A 14,160-nucleotide genomic window follows, 5' to 3' on the forward strand; every position below is an offset into this window, starting at 1 on the left:
TAAAATTTTCATTTAGTATTTTGTCCATGTATTACTAATCCATCTATGAGTTATTCCATATAAAATAATACGTAGATTGACTCATAACTTATAATTCTTTTATTTACGTTGGATCGTAAAGTGATAACCAAACATGGTACTTGGTGTGCTAAATTTTATACTACAAAACAACTAAAAAGCTACCAAACATGGTATTGTCTATGCTAGTTTTAACAACCACCAAACGACCCCTTACTTTACGGTACATAACCTCCCTGAAGTTTGTAATAGTACACAATAACCTTCTCGAGAACATGAATTAGTTCTATTACAAAATGAATTAGGACCACAAATTAAAGTGCAAGAACCAATGGACTATAGTAAAAACTTGCATCACAATTAGCTGGCTGTCGGGTGAATGAAGATCTTTGTTTAGGGGAAAAGAAAGGTGAATGAAGATCTGATCCATTTCTTCAAGTATACACTGACAAGGAAACTGCTGATCGATGATCAATAAACTATACCTCAATCCCAAACTAGTTGGATGACTATGAATATTCGATATCCATTATGCTTTAATCGGTCACATTGCATTTCAACACTTTTTTCTTTGCTGATAAAGTTACATTGCATTTCAATACTATTGTTCGATGTTTAGAGAATCATGTTGTTATATACAACATGCTTTACAATTCAAATCAAATGCTAATCTACAAAGCGAGAAAAACAGGTTTTCAACAATTTAGGATTGAGATTTCTCCCGCATCTTTGCTCGGGCGAAAATTACTCCTGCCAAGAGGCCTGCAAATTGTGTTACAGACATATTTTTCATAACTGTTCTTGGCTAAACAAAGCACATCTTTAATTCAGAAAAGGAAAAAGTTAGTACTAACCAAAAAATATACTGGCAGTGTTCTCAAGACTAGTTTGGACTTTGAAAAGAAGAATACCAGCAACAGAGAGAGGTATCTTATTTAGTGATCCCACAAGGCTGCAGAATACAAAGTCAAGAAAAAATGATGACATTAAATATCAAGTAAATGTGTTGTGAACACGGATAGCCCAGAGAATGGCCAAGTTATTGAGCCTGGGGCTAAACCACGAAGAGGCCCAAGAATTAGACAGCCCAATAATAGATTTGCTTGGGATCCAGGTTGAGTAGAGGTTAAGGAGTTGTCGTCTGCGGTTTTGAGGAGTTATGATTGTGGAAGAAACTAATTGTTCCTCTCATCTCCTTCTCAGAGTCTAACTTCTCATCTCCATTCTTATCTTTATTCTTAGTTGCTCGTTATTTCAGTATTTTCCATCGTAATTCAATAGTTTAAGTGTTGTTGTTGTTATTTGGCTATTAGTGAATATATATATATATATATTTGTATTGAGAATCTGGTTTATTACATTGGTGCTTTCATTGACGTACTCTAATGACAGTGGTGGTATTAGATCGATTCAGCGGTGCCGGTAATCCAGAGGACTGGATTTATCGGGTGGAGAGATACTTCACTTTCCGTGGCTTCTCTGAGGAATACTGGCTACCTCTTCCTTCCTTATATCTCGATGGTGAGGCCCTCGAATGGTTCCGTTGGATGTTTCGCAACAAACAATTTTTTGATTGGAAACATTTTAAGGAGAAGTTAGCACTGCGTTTTCGGAAACAAACCTACGCAAAGTCTCCTATTGTGGACTCTCAAATTACTAGTATTCTTGCTTTGCTACAGAAGATCGAGGACAAATTTTCATTTATGTCTCAGCGGGTTAAAATAACAGTAGAAGATACAAGAACTAGTGCTGCTACAGTCGTTAGCGGAGAGATTGCTTCTCCTTTGCTCGAAGGAACTTAATTCCTGTGGATAATGTCAAGGGCCATCCCGAGACGTTTCATACTTCGATCGGCACAGACCCCCTTCCCACTGGAACTGATTCGGCGATAGACACTGAATATTCAGGCCATGTGGACCAAGTGTCCGATGAAAGTTCTCACCAAAGTGAAAACTCCGCCCATGAAATTGACACTGCGTTTGATTTGGTGGCGGATGATTCGGAGGGGCTGCCTTTGCAGTTACCACAGGTTCTTGACGAATCTACTTGGTGCCCTGAAAGTTTGGTAACTCAAGCGAAAAAGGAAAACTGCAACTCCGATTTGGAAGAGAAAAACGAGGAGGAGAAGGACATCGTGACTTTTGATCCAGATTCTCAGTCTCTTGTTATCGCAGTTGGGGATACAATGCCCGATATCGAGGGCCGCATCGATCTGCCCGTTGCCTCTATTTTCATGGATCATGAGGTAACATGTGATTCACTTTTTATTGAAACTGTACCTACTCCGAGTATGTTGCGTCGTTTCCTCTTTGATCTTGCTTCAGATCAACACCCACTTCATATTGCCAAGGATCGCATTTACCCGATTCCATATTTTCCGTTTGCTCCTGGTGCTAAATTCTTTATGGTACCCATTAGTGTAACTTCGTCGAACCTTTGTGTATGGGATCTAGGAATAAGTTTTGAGGCCATGGCTCTAACATGTTATCCCGTGAACGTGGAGGCACTACAATTGCAGGGATGTTTTGGCAAGTTTTGCTTAATTGCGCATTCTAACTCTATGTGTAGAGTGCGGGATCCCCGACAATCTAGTTGTGTGAATCCCTACATCTTGCAATCTGATACGGCACGAGCAGTTACTCGTTCTCCAACTTTTACTCAATTTTATATTGCTGAAAGAGACCTTTCATCCTACACGAAAGCATTGGCACCAAAGGCGACTGAATTACCCTGGAAAAGAATTTTTTTTATTTTGCTGTTATGGCTTGATGAAAATAAGGCGCAACGCCTGGATGTACCTACTTTTGAGACGTGTGTGCTGGCAGTTATTGTTTCAGCAAGTCTTGGCATGCTCCTGCGTTGGAATGTTGATTCGGGCCTTGCACCTACTGCCACATATCACTATAGTTTCCGGTTACCTAGCATTCTGCTAATCCCGGCTCACTTTCATCGTCGCAAATTCGAAGAACTGAACACTAAGATCATAGTCATTCCTCGTCAAATGTTTATGGCACGCTTAATATATGGTTTGCTCATTGGCATTAACGATTACTTTTGTGCTTTTGGAGCTGCCAAACCTCATGTTTCTACATTGGCTTTACTTGTTTCAACTCAGCTAGTTTTCTCGGTGGGTTTAGGAGAGCAATATTGCGCTACATATTTCATTCAAGCTGTTGTGGTGCTAACCATTGGAGTGGGCATTTTCGATATTGGAGCAGGCAATGACATGCCAACAAGAACGTCATCGGATGAGAAAATATTTGTCCCTTCGATTGGTCTTTGGACCGCTGGACCTTGCTCTTTATTTATTCCTTGGTACACTACTCTACTTCCTTTCCATGAGGAAACACTAATATAGTATTTTTCAACTATTTTTAAGAATCGGTTACATGGTGAATTTGCATAAAGCATTTGTTGTACTGTATTCTTTCGAGGAGTTGGATCAAACAATTAACAATGATATTCAACCAATGTTCTGGATTGGAAAACAAAACAGAGCATATGTGATGCATCTTAGTTATGGAATTGTTATCATACTACTCCTCAAGGCCCTTGACATGAAAAAGTATGTGTCACTTTACAAGAATGCTAATCTTTTATTTATGTCATTGCTCTACTCGAACCTTGAGGACAAGGTTCTTATTGAGGAGGGAAGTATTGTTGTTAACACGAATAGCCCAGAGGACGGCCTAGTTATTGGGCCTGGGGCTAAACCACAAAGAGGCCCAAGAATTAGACAGCCCAATAATAGATTTGCTTGGGATCCAGGTTGAGTAGAGATAAAGGGGTTGTCGTCTGCGATTTTGAGGAGTTATGTGTATTGTGGAAGAAATTGATTGTTCTTCTCATCTCCTTCTCAGAGTCTAACTTCTCATTCCCATTCTTATCTCTATCCTTAGTTACTCGTCATTTCAGTATTCTCCATCGTAATTCAATAGGTTGAGTGTTGTAGTTGTTATTTGGCTATTAGTGAATATATATATATATATATATATATATATATATATATATATATATTTGTATTGAGAATCTGGTTTATTACAAAATGATAGTTTTAGTCTGATAGGGAAGCTGCCAACCTATGTTGCTCGGACTCTTCAAAAATTTCATCAATAGTGCATTTTTGGAGGACTTGACTGGGGTAGGACAACATTTGTCGGAGTAACATAGCCGCCAATCAAGCACCAAAATGTGTAGTTTTCCATAATGATGCTCCCTCCGTCCAATTTTATGTGAAAACATTTAACCGGAAATAGAGTTTAAGACGTTAATTATGCTTTTGTATTAAATTGGTAATGATGGAAGAAAATAAAATGGTATTTCGAAAAGTATAATTGGAAGAGACAATATCAGATTAGACGTGAGATCTGAATAGCAAAACACATTAAAGTTCTTGAATTTATAAAAAGTTATATAAAAGGTATTACCAATTGAATGGTGTGAAAAGTTTTAGGACAGCCTAAAATTTGAAGAGTGTTGTATAAATTGGGAAAGCATGCGTAATCAGGTCGTTCTGTCGTTCAAATATTTGGCTTATCATATACGAAAAGAAAAACGTTTGATTTGAATGTCTTACAAGTATCTCTTGAAGATTAAACTCAACAAATGTCTCTAGACATTTGTAGCTCTCTCATGTAAGCTTTGCAGAAATGAATTCTGAGCCTGAAACACAAGGCAACTGTGTCTCTATGAACTCAGTGATCAACAAAGTCAAAGCAAAAAAGGAAAGGGATATTTTCACAAATGGCTGGCCGAATTCACTGTTTACTTTTCCTAACTGGCATATGCATAGCTTATACACAGTTATACACATTTTATACATGGATATACATATATTACACACGGTCATACACATGTTATATATGAATTGTACATATATTAGACATATCGGCTATATATCTTTAGTTTACGCAGTTTGGTGTGCGGCTATTTAGGTTAATTCTTCGAAAGGGGAAAATTAGGGAAATGGCTAGTATCAGCCAAGTCTATTTTAAAAAAAAAGCTGTAAATTGAAACAATATAAATCCAATGTTTGATGAAGAGGAAGAAATAGTGCTCTTAAGACAAAATCATACCTATATGTAGTGGCACTTGTTTGATGAAGAAACCACATAGATGTGAAGCTAATAGCTAAGCCCAAAAATCCACTTATGGTTGTTACCATCCAGAATGTTGGCAATCGTAGTAGTGGTCTGTCAAAAAAATTATACATGTACCAAAATTACATTTATTTAAAATGCACATACACTTGCAACAAAAATATTGAATAGTATTAGAAGCTATGTTGCTCAGACTCTTCAAAAGTGTTGCTGCACACGTGTCGGATCCTCCAAAACTGCATTATATTTTTGGAGAATCCGACACACATACTCCGACATTTTTGAAGAGTCCGAGCAACATAGACTAGAAGCACTTGAGCTTAGAGAATGTCAATAACTAGCTGAATGAACATTTACTATTGTAAGAACTTTGCTGAAACTAAATAAAGTAATCAGCACATCTTCAACTCTTACATCTCAACAACTAGATCAACTAACACTAACCAGCACTTCAGAAGGTGCAGATTTTTCAATTTTACAATCTTAGCGTGATGCAATTGAAATTGGAGAAAGATGGACTGATATCAGATGCCAAACATCAAATGAGTATGCAGAAGAACGCAAAATTAATCACGCAGGAGACTATCGTAAACATAAATGAAGAGAGTGGTATAATGAGAAAGTAGAACTCACGTCCTGGAAAGGTAATCGACCTCATTGAACAGTAATCCAAGGAAAAGGCCTAAAGGCAGTGAAAGGGTATTATTTAGCAGAACCATTGAAAATTCATGAAGTTCCCAGATTCTGTCACTTGCTTAGCGGTGTCCATGATTCTACGTAGAGTCAACTGCACCATAAGATCAAAATCATACTAACAGGTTTAACTGCTTGTCATTTCGGAAAAAAAGTAATAGCATGGCAATCAAGTAAAATATTCAAGAAGATGCAGATAAAATTTTATAACTGATGAATAATTTATTGAAGTTAGTCCTGTCCAAATCAACAGACTCCATTCTGCATCCTTGAACAATTTGTTTTCGAAAAGTCATCATTTCTGCCAGCTCTAAATATGACTAAGCCTCTCAAATCATATGAAATAAACCACTCTCTCGTATTGTGTACCTATTAAAAGGCACCTGTTTCTAGAATAAAGTTTGGTGAATTCTTTATAATGCCATACACGCTTGCTCGGGTAGGCAGATCAATTGTTTTGACAACCCTTATAGTGACGAATGTTTTCCCCCTCGACACTACTCCAAAGCAGCGAAAACAAAAATAGGATGCAAAAAGAAATAGACATTGGACATCGTGTCAATGCAAGAAATGAACAAAATATCAGAATCTTGTTATCTGGAAAGTGATCAAAACTACAAAGCTAAGTGCAAAAACAAGAAGCAATACAACAGCATTTAACCTTGACTCAGAACCTGGTCGAGCACATAAATATCTGATTACAAGGAAAAGTACCAATAAAAAGGAATGTACTTACAGAATATGATGCTGTCAAAAAACAATTGATTATCTGCCAGGTATAACCGGTGGCATGAAAAGAAAGGTCTGTAATTCCTCCAGAGACTGCTGATATAATCTGCACAGTAGACAACAAAGTTACTATCTCCAGATTTTGATCTCATGAGTACATCACAATTAAAATTTAGTTCCACCATAGGCATTTCAAGTGCTAAAGATCAGTATATTCTACAAATGGCAGTGGGCATAATATTGCTCTGAGGAATAATAAATAGAAATTAATTGTACTCTCTTTGTCCCAATTTATGTGACACCTTTCCTTTTTAGTCAATCCCAAAAAAAAAATGACATTTTTCCATATTTGATAACAATTTAACTTCAGACTTCCCATTTTTCCTTAATGAAATGATTTATAGCCATAGAAATTTTTATGCCTTATTTTGAACCACAAGTTTCAAAAGTCTTCCTTTTTTCTCTTAAACTCTATGCCTAGTAAAACACCTTTCACATAAATTGGGACAGAGGAAGTAGCACATAATTCATAGGGGAATCAGATTTCAAAGGTTGTACAGGCACCATTAGGGAGACGCTAAATATGCTAGAATATATATTGGTAGACTTGTGCCAAGCCAGGATCTTAAGCCAGTTAGGTGACTTGGGTCCATGATCAACAAAAAGTTGTAGTTATTATGAGATCTTTAACAGTGTAGTTGAAATTTATGCCAAAGAAGAGACATTGGTACTTGAGCTTTCATTCCTAAAACCATCTAACATACTTCTGCTAAAGGTTATAGGGAAAAGAAAGATAGACACAAGCAAAATGGCATTGGTGGGATTGGCTTAGGCTGCTCTTTTACACTTGAAAACCAGTACTTCCTACAGAGAACATGTTGAAAAGCTTGTGGAAGGATGGTGGTATATATGAACTATGATGCGGATATAACGAACAAATCAGAAGATAGTTCAATCCTTATCGGGCTAGACATCATTGGATGAAAAGACTGACGCATGCACTTGTGTAGTCTCTCACACACGGCAAGAGAGAGAATGACTCCTATCAAGTACAAAATGTCAAGACGACGAAGAAAGCATCTAACAAATGGGATTTTATTTTTTTCATTTTTGGCCCGTCATCTGAAATTAATGCGCTAGCCAAAACATACAAAATGTATACACTGATTATGTATATTATTTGTATATTGTTATATATTATATGTCTATTTACACTTAATTAATACACAAAACCTATACATTTTCTGGCTATTATTCTTGTGAGAGGTCCAAAAATGTGATTATTTGTCCCAGAAAAAACATTAACTAACTGCAGATGATTTCACGCATGCCCTCACCCAGACTCAAACAGAAAAGGGAGAAAGGCTGCTATCAAATGCAGCTGACAAGAAGAGAACGGCTACTACATTTTCTTAATTGATCTAGAGACAAAGAAAATTGAATGTACAGAAATGAATCAAGAGAAAAGAAAGGACCGAGGAATAAGAGGATCTTGTTTAAGCTACGAGCATACCATTAGAAAAAGAGCAGCCCACACTCGGTTATCATGGTGTCGGTTGAATATATACATTTCACCAACAGCAGTAATCACATTAGTAACATTCTTCAAGACAGTGACCATAGCAACATTTATGTACCTCAAAGTGCAGAAAGTGTGACAATCACAAGTAAATTATGAGCAAGATATTCTGCCGAAATCTCAAGTGAAAGTAAGAGTAAACCATATGCTAAAATTAAATATAATTGTATATTCAAGGATACGATTCAAAGGAGTTGACGCTGGTGATGCAGGTGTTGTCGAGGATGAAAAGAAGAAGATTGCTTGAAATTAAGATGTCCTTCTTATTGCACTTTATTTCTGTTCAAAATCCTTAAAGGGTCTTTTTACCTCTTTAGGTTTTCCCTTGCAACACAACAAAATTTAGTATATTAATGGCCACGATTTTCGACAGCCCTTTCTTTTCTTTTTTAATCTAAGTAAACTAGGCAAGAAAGAGCCTAGTTTACTCAATAGTGGTGAGGAAAAGGCTATAATGTCAACAACAACAACATACCCAGTGAAATCCACAAAGTGGGGTCTGGGGAGGGTAGAGTGTACGCAGACCTTACCCCTACCTTGGGAGGTAGACAGGTTGTTTCCAATAGACCCTCGGCATAAGGACAATCAAGCCAAAGAAGTATGAAAATGGAAATAACGAAAGGCTATAATGTCAAACCAAAAGAAAACTTTTGGTTATTGTTTCTAAAAGCGAAAAGTGCAAAAACGCTACAAGGTCCGTGGGCCTTGAAGCAAAGTGAAGGCAACAATTTACGGAAGATTAAAAAGCATCAGGCGTATATGAAATTAGTGCCATAAATGATAAATCAAATTTCAAGTAAAATAACTAATTTTTGTATCCAAAATATACTAATGATGATGATCCAGCTCCTCAAAGTTGAGATTCAAAATATAGATTGCTTCTCGTTGGAGTCACTTCGTGGGTCATTATTTGAAGCGCATGGCTTCACCCATGAAGCAATAACCCACACTTCACATTGCTTCATGCTTTAGGCGACAAAAGCGATTGCTTTTAATGACACTGCTCTTGGTGAGATAATATGTTAATTTGAACTTGAGTTTCTATGTAGTATCACATTTATGATGAAAACTCAATAGCCATTGTGAAGTTTGAAAACCTATTTACAACTTTGGTTTCATCCTCCCAGCACAGTTTCTCTATACGACCCCAAGATTAATATAATTTTTTCTAATATATCTAGGAAATGGGAACACTGTAACTAGACACTTTTTCATCAAACTGAGTTCACTAGTTTGATATTCATGGCTAGTAAAACTATAAACCTCTTTACTCAAGATGAAATTCTCCTACCATGGAAGAATGACAATAAATAATACCAAAAAAAAAAAAAAAAAAAAAAAAAAAAAATCTAAGGTTAATTTCTCCAATTTTAGGATTTCTCCATCTAAGCCAAACTTTTTATAAATTCCTTATTAAACCTAAACTGTGACACATTCTCTTTTTTTCAGACCTTACCAACACCTTGAAAATGGTGAACTTTTAAAACTAATTCATTCCTGGAAAATAGCTCACATTCTAGTTCAAAACCGTTGCCTAACATGTAATTTCTTGTGTCAATACGATAATTAGCCCTATACATTGCAGGAAATGCATGTCTTGTGCTGCCAGGAGTAAATAAAACAAGCTTTTGATTGTTTATAATTCCATTAAGCAAAATTTAAGCATAAAATTCATGGTATTTAGATGGTAAAAATGAACAGCTAAGGTACAGCAGATATAAAAAGATAGTTATCCATACCTGAACATACTTGTTATAAGCATTCCAACAAATATAAAATTAACAGGCAACCAGACTTTGATTAGCCTCAATGTGAGTGGTTCCGTAGAAATTACACCGAAGAAGCTCAACAGAGAAACCACCACCACCGAGGCAAAATTCTGCATAACGAGTTGAAAGGTTATTTCTCAAAAGCCAACCTAAGTACCTATAAGGAATTTACCAAACAGTATAAAAAGATTGAGGGTACCTGATAGAGCATCAAGGATATCCCTGCATTAAAGTTATAGCTGGAAAGGACATATTTATTAACTAATATCATGCTACAGGAAGAAATACAATATGCAATTCCAGATAGCAAGGCCTTGTTCTGTACAGTGACGAGCATATTATTGCGTATTGACTTCTCTTTGATCTCCAACTTCCCATTTTCCACATCATTGTCGATTCTATTTACAAACTTCATGGAAAAAGATCTGAAGCAAGTAAAAGATCAATGGAAATTAGAAACAGTAGCCAACTGAACAGGAGAAAGAACAAGCAACAGCAATAAAAATATATGCAAACATAAAGAAAGAAACGCCTGTTATTGGCTTGGTAGACTAAGAAGCTTCTTTCTCTGACTTGGCCACCATTACTAGTATCCTCAATATGAATTCTTTCCACAATTGAATCAGGAGAATCCATAGAAACAACCACGGACAAACCTCTTCAATTGAAATAAAAAATTAAAAAAGAGGGCCCAGACATCAACTTCCAAGAAATAAGCCAGTGGCAGAACAAGTTCCAAAATTACATATCAGCTTTTTTTGTGACATGTTGAACATCATGGGAAAAATATATATGACATTGAGCATATCATTAAAGGCAGCTTGAGTTCAATCTCAGTACAAGTTAAGACAAAGAAAGTAAGAAACTGCAATCCTTATATCTACGTGGTGTAAATCATCCTAGCCAACTATGCTCATTAAAATCACCCCCAAAAAGTCTACTTATTGCCTTTTTTATAAACGTAGTGTCCGAGCAACTTCGCACACCTCATTTGCTCCACTGGTGTACCTGCTACCAGCACCACCAGAAATCACTTTTTCTGTCTCTGATAAAGGATCTCCTTTGGTTTTCACTCACTTCAATGACTGTTGGGCAGCACTCTTGAGTTCAAAAATCTATTCATTCCTTAAAATGACTTTGGATTAGCACATGGTTGCACAGCCCATGAAACAACCCAAACAACGGTGCCTATCGAAACTACTAACGTCATCAAGAACAGCAGAAAGAACTGTATAGTATTATGTTCATTTGGAAAGAACTCATTTCCAATACTTAATACGAAACCTTTGAATTAGCCACACAGTTATACAGCCGCGAAAGACTATATAAAGGACCTGTGCTTCAATTTTTCAACTTCAAATTTTCAACTTCAAACTAGTAAGTGAGGTTCCATAAATCCGTAGCCAGAAAAAGAATTTTTTTTTTTCTTTTTTGTGGAAAGTATTTTCTTATATTCAATTTTGTATTGGACAAGAAAGGAATTCCCTTTGTGTTAGCAAACCCAAAACTAGCTCCATTTCTTCCCAAAATTCTGATAGCCAATATATACTTAACCATGCTTTTATTCATTAAGTAGAGGAACAGGGAAGAAAAATGAAAAAAAAAAATTCTTTGGCATCTTTCTGATCCAAACTAGAATAAAGCTTCAAACTTTCTCAACCATCCCATTTCTAAAAAACTAGTACACCGTTTCAATTTATAGGATGGTGTTTGACTGACATGGAGTTTAAGAATGAAAAATAAGTAGGCATTTGGCCATGAAAATCAAATATTTTTCACTTTATTTGGAATTTTGAAGTTGAGTTGAAGATGGAGTTGTGTTTTATTATAGTTTTGGCAAAAAATATTTTGTTGCTTGAATGCACTGAAAATGAAAACAGGGTTTTAAGTGTTTTCCAAATTTCAAATACAACTTAAAGTTGTATTTGGAATTTAAGCTGATTTTCAAATAAAGTGAAAAAAAAAAATCCGAAAATAAGTGAAAAATTCTCATGGCCAAACGGGTCCTTATAGTTATTTGTTTGGCTATAAATCATTTGATTAAGGCTAAAATTGAAAGTTGAAATTTAAATTGTTACTACTTATAAATATTTGTCATTCTAATTGTAGTACTAAATATAAAAATATGTCATTCTTTTTGGGATTGGCTAAAAATGAAAGAGTGTCAAATAAATTGGGACAGATGATCAAACATGGGAATGTCTAAACAGAAACCATGTCTCTTTTTTATGCCAACGATTTTGGGGCCAGTTTGCATGCACCTCGAATATTCCACGGCACACCCGCTACCTTCCACCATCAAAGAATGGAAACTATGTTCCTTACATCACCCAAACAAACAAGTAAACTTCTTCTTTAATTTACTTATTTCTTTTCCTTATCCCTATAAATAAATATGTAATACATCACATTAAACGTATCCCTTCTGGCTTAGTTTGCAAAAACCAAATGACAAAGGAAGAATGGTTTACTCATATAGCAATCAAGAATTCAAGAAATTCCCAGAAAGCAAAACTCTTTAAGAAAACTAAAGAATGCTAAATAGATCCTTAATTATGAGATTATGCACATACATTTCATCACAGAGCAAAACAAAACAAAACAAAGCAGACACTTACCTTGGACTCATTAATACAAAGGTTGTCAACTTCTTAGTTTGTACAAAGAAGAAACTCAGCACATGCATAAAATGTTATGCAAACATCACAAAACAAATACTTTATTGGTACAAAAATTGGATAGAATGGCACAGTGGAACTTTTGAAAGGTTTATTTATATACGACGTCTTGAGGTGAAGTACGTTAATGTATTAGGCATAATATAACGAAGGAGTCAAGTGTGTTTGGCAGAAGGCATTTTTTGATAGAGTCAAAACCCAAATTTGGTTTAGTCAAAACATCCACAATGTCCAACTTGTGATCATATTATACTATTTTAGTAATTGGACATTTCTCCACTCTTTTCTTGGATTTTTTTAATGCTTCTTTGTTTGGGAAATGAAGAGCATGGAAAGGCAAAGGAGAGGAAAGTTTAAAGGTTTCCTTCCATTAATAACGTATCCCCAACTTAAATTCAAGGGGGGAAAGTCCAAATATATTCATAGTGTGATTTAGAATAAATATATCCTTAAGTTATAAAAAAAAAACAACTTATTTGTGTCTGTGTCGTTACACACGACTCAAATATATTCTTTTCTATTGACGGCAGTGAAAAAGCCAATTTCAAAATTATTTTTATATTTCTTTTAGTTAAAACAAAAGCCACGTGAATAATTAAATCCCCCTCTAATTAAAGCGTTGTCGCAAAGTTCAAGAATATATTTGAACATCTAAATTTGTTACTTGTGAAATTACACTGGGTATGTTGTTATTGTTGTATCTAAATTCGTGACTTTCTTCTCCACCATATTGTTTTCAAATTGCAGAGACCCGTTCCCTCACCTTTTAAACCCCCCCCCCCCCCCCCCCCAAAAAAAAAAAAAAAACCAAATCTCTTTTTCTTAAAAATAATCGGGCAATTTGATTGCCCTTCGCTAAAAATCCCTTGGTTTCAGGTCTGAACCTCCGCTCAGTCAAAATTTTTAAAAAAAACCTCAAGACAGAATTTGGAATCGCATGGCAGAGTTTTGTATGCTTAAGGTAGAGTTGATGCAGAGTTTCAACTCTACCCTAAGGCAGAGTTTTGAAGGCAAAATTCTGCCTTGCGAATCCAAACCTCTGCCTTGCGAAATTCCTTCTTCTTTTATTGAGCTGGGTTCGAACCCAGAATCTCGGAGTATTAAGCGAGGGATAAAAATTAAAGACCCCCAATTTGAGGGACAAAAATTAAAGACCACCCAAAAAGAAGGCCAATCCGCGCAAAAAAATGAAAATAACCGTTAGGAGAAAGTCAATATAAAGGTCCAATTTCTCCACTAACTCCGGTTAGGGTTCTGATTTTCTTATTAAAATCGGCTACCCCTTCCATTCTCATTTAGTTTCAGATTTAAGGTTTAATATTTGATAAAAGATTTAGGCTAATTTTGTTACATATATATTGCTGGCAGGATAGAAAATATATTATTTGGAATGGGATGATGATTGTAAATGTCATCTTCAAGTTGAAAATATAAAAGAAATAGTTCTTCAATTTGAGAACAAAATGCTGGAGAAGAAGGTGTCAAAATTTGTGGTCTTCAAATATATGCTTGAACTTTACGAGAAAGATTTAATTAGAGGCCAGAATTTAATTAAACTCGCATAGCTTTTATTTTAACAAAGGATCTGAAAAATA

The 14,160-nt window shown here is 35.7% G+C and overlaps 1 pseudogene; it reads right to left on the minus strand.

Annotated features, from left to right (window-relative positions):
- Positions 1-425: 425 nt before the first annotated feature.
- On the minus strand, positions 426-12,644 carry LOC132032454 (GDP-mannose transporter GONST1-like; annotated as a pseudogene).
- Positions 12,645-14,160: the final 1,516 nt, after the last annotated feature.

This window comes from Lycium ferocissimum, chromosome 10 (assembly GCF_029784015.1).
Source record: "Lycium ferocissimum isolate CSIRO_LF1 chromosome 10, AGI_CSIRO_Lferr_CH_V1, whole genome shotgun sequence".
In the NCBI taxonomy this organism is placed as follows: domain Eukaryota; kingdom Viridiplantae; phylum Streptophyta; class Magnoliopsida; order Solanales; family Solanaceae; genus Lycium; species Lycium ferocissimum.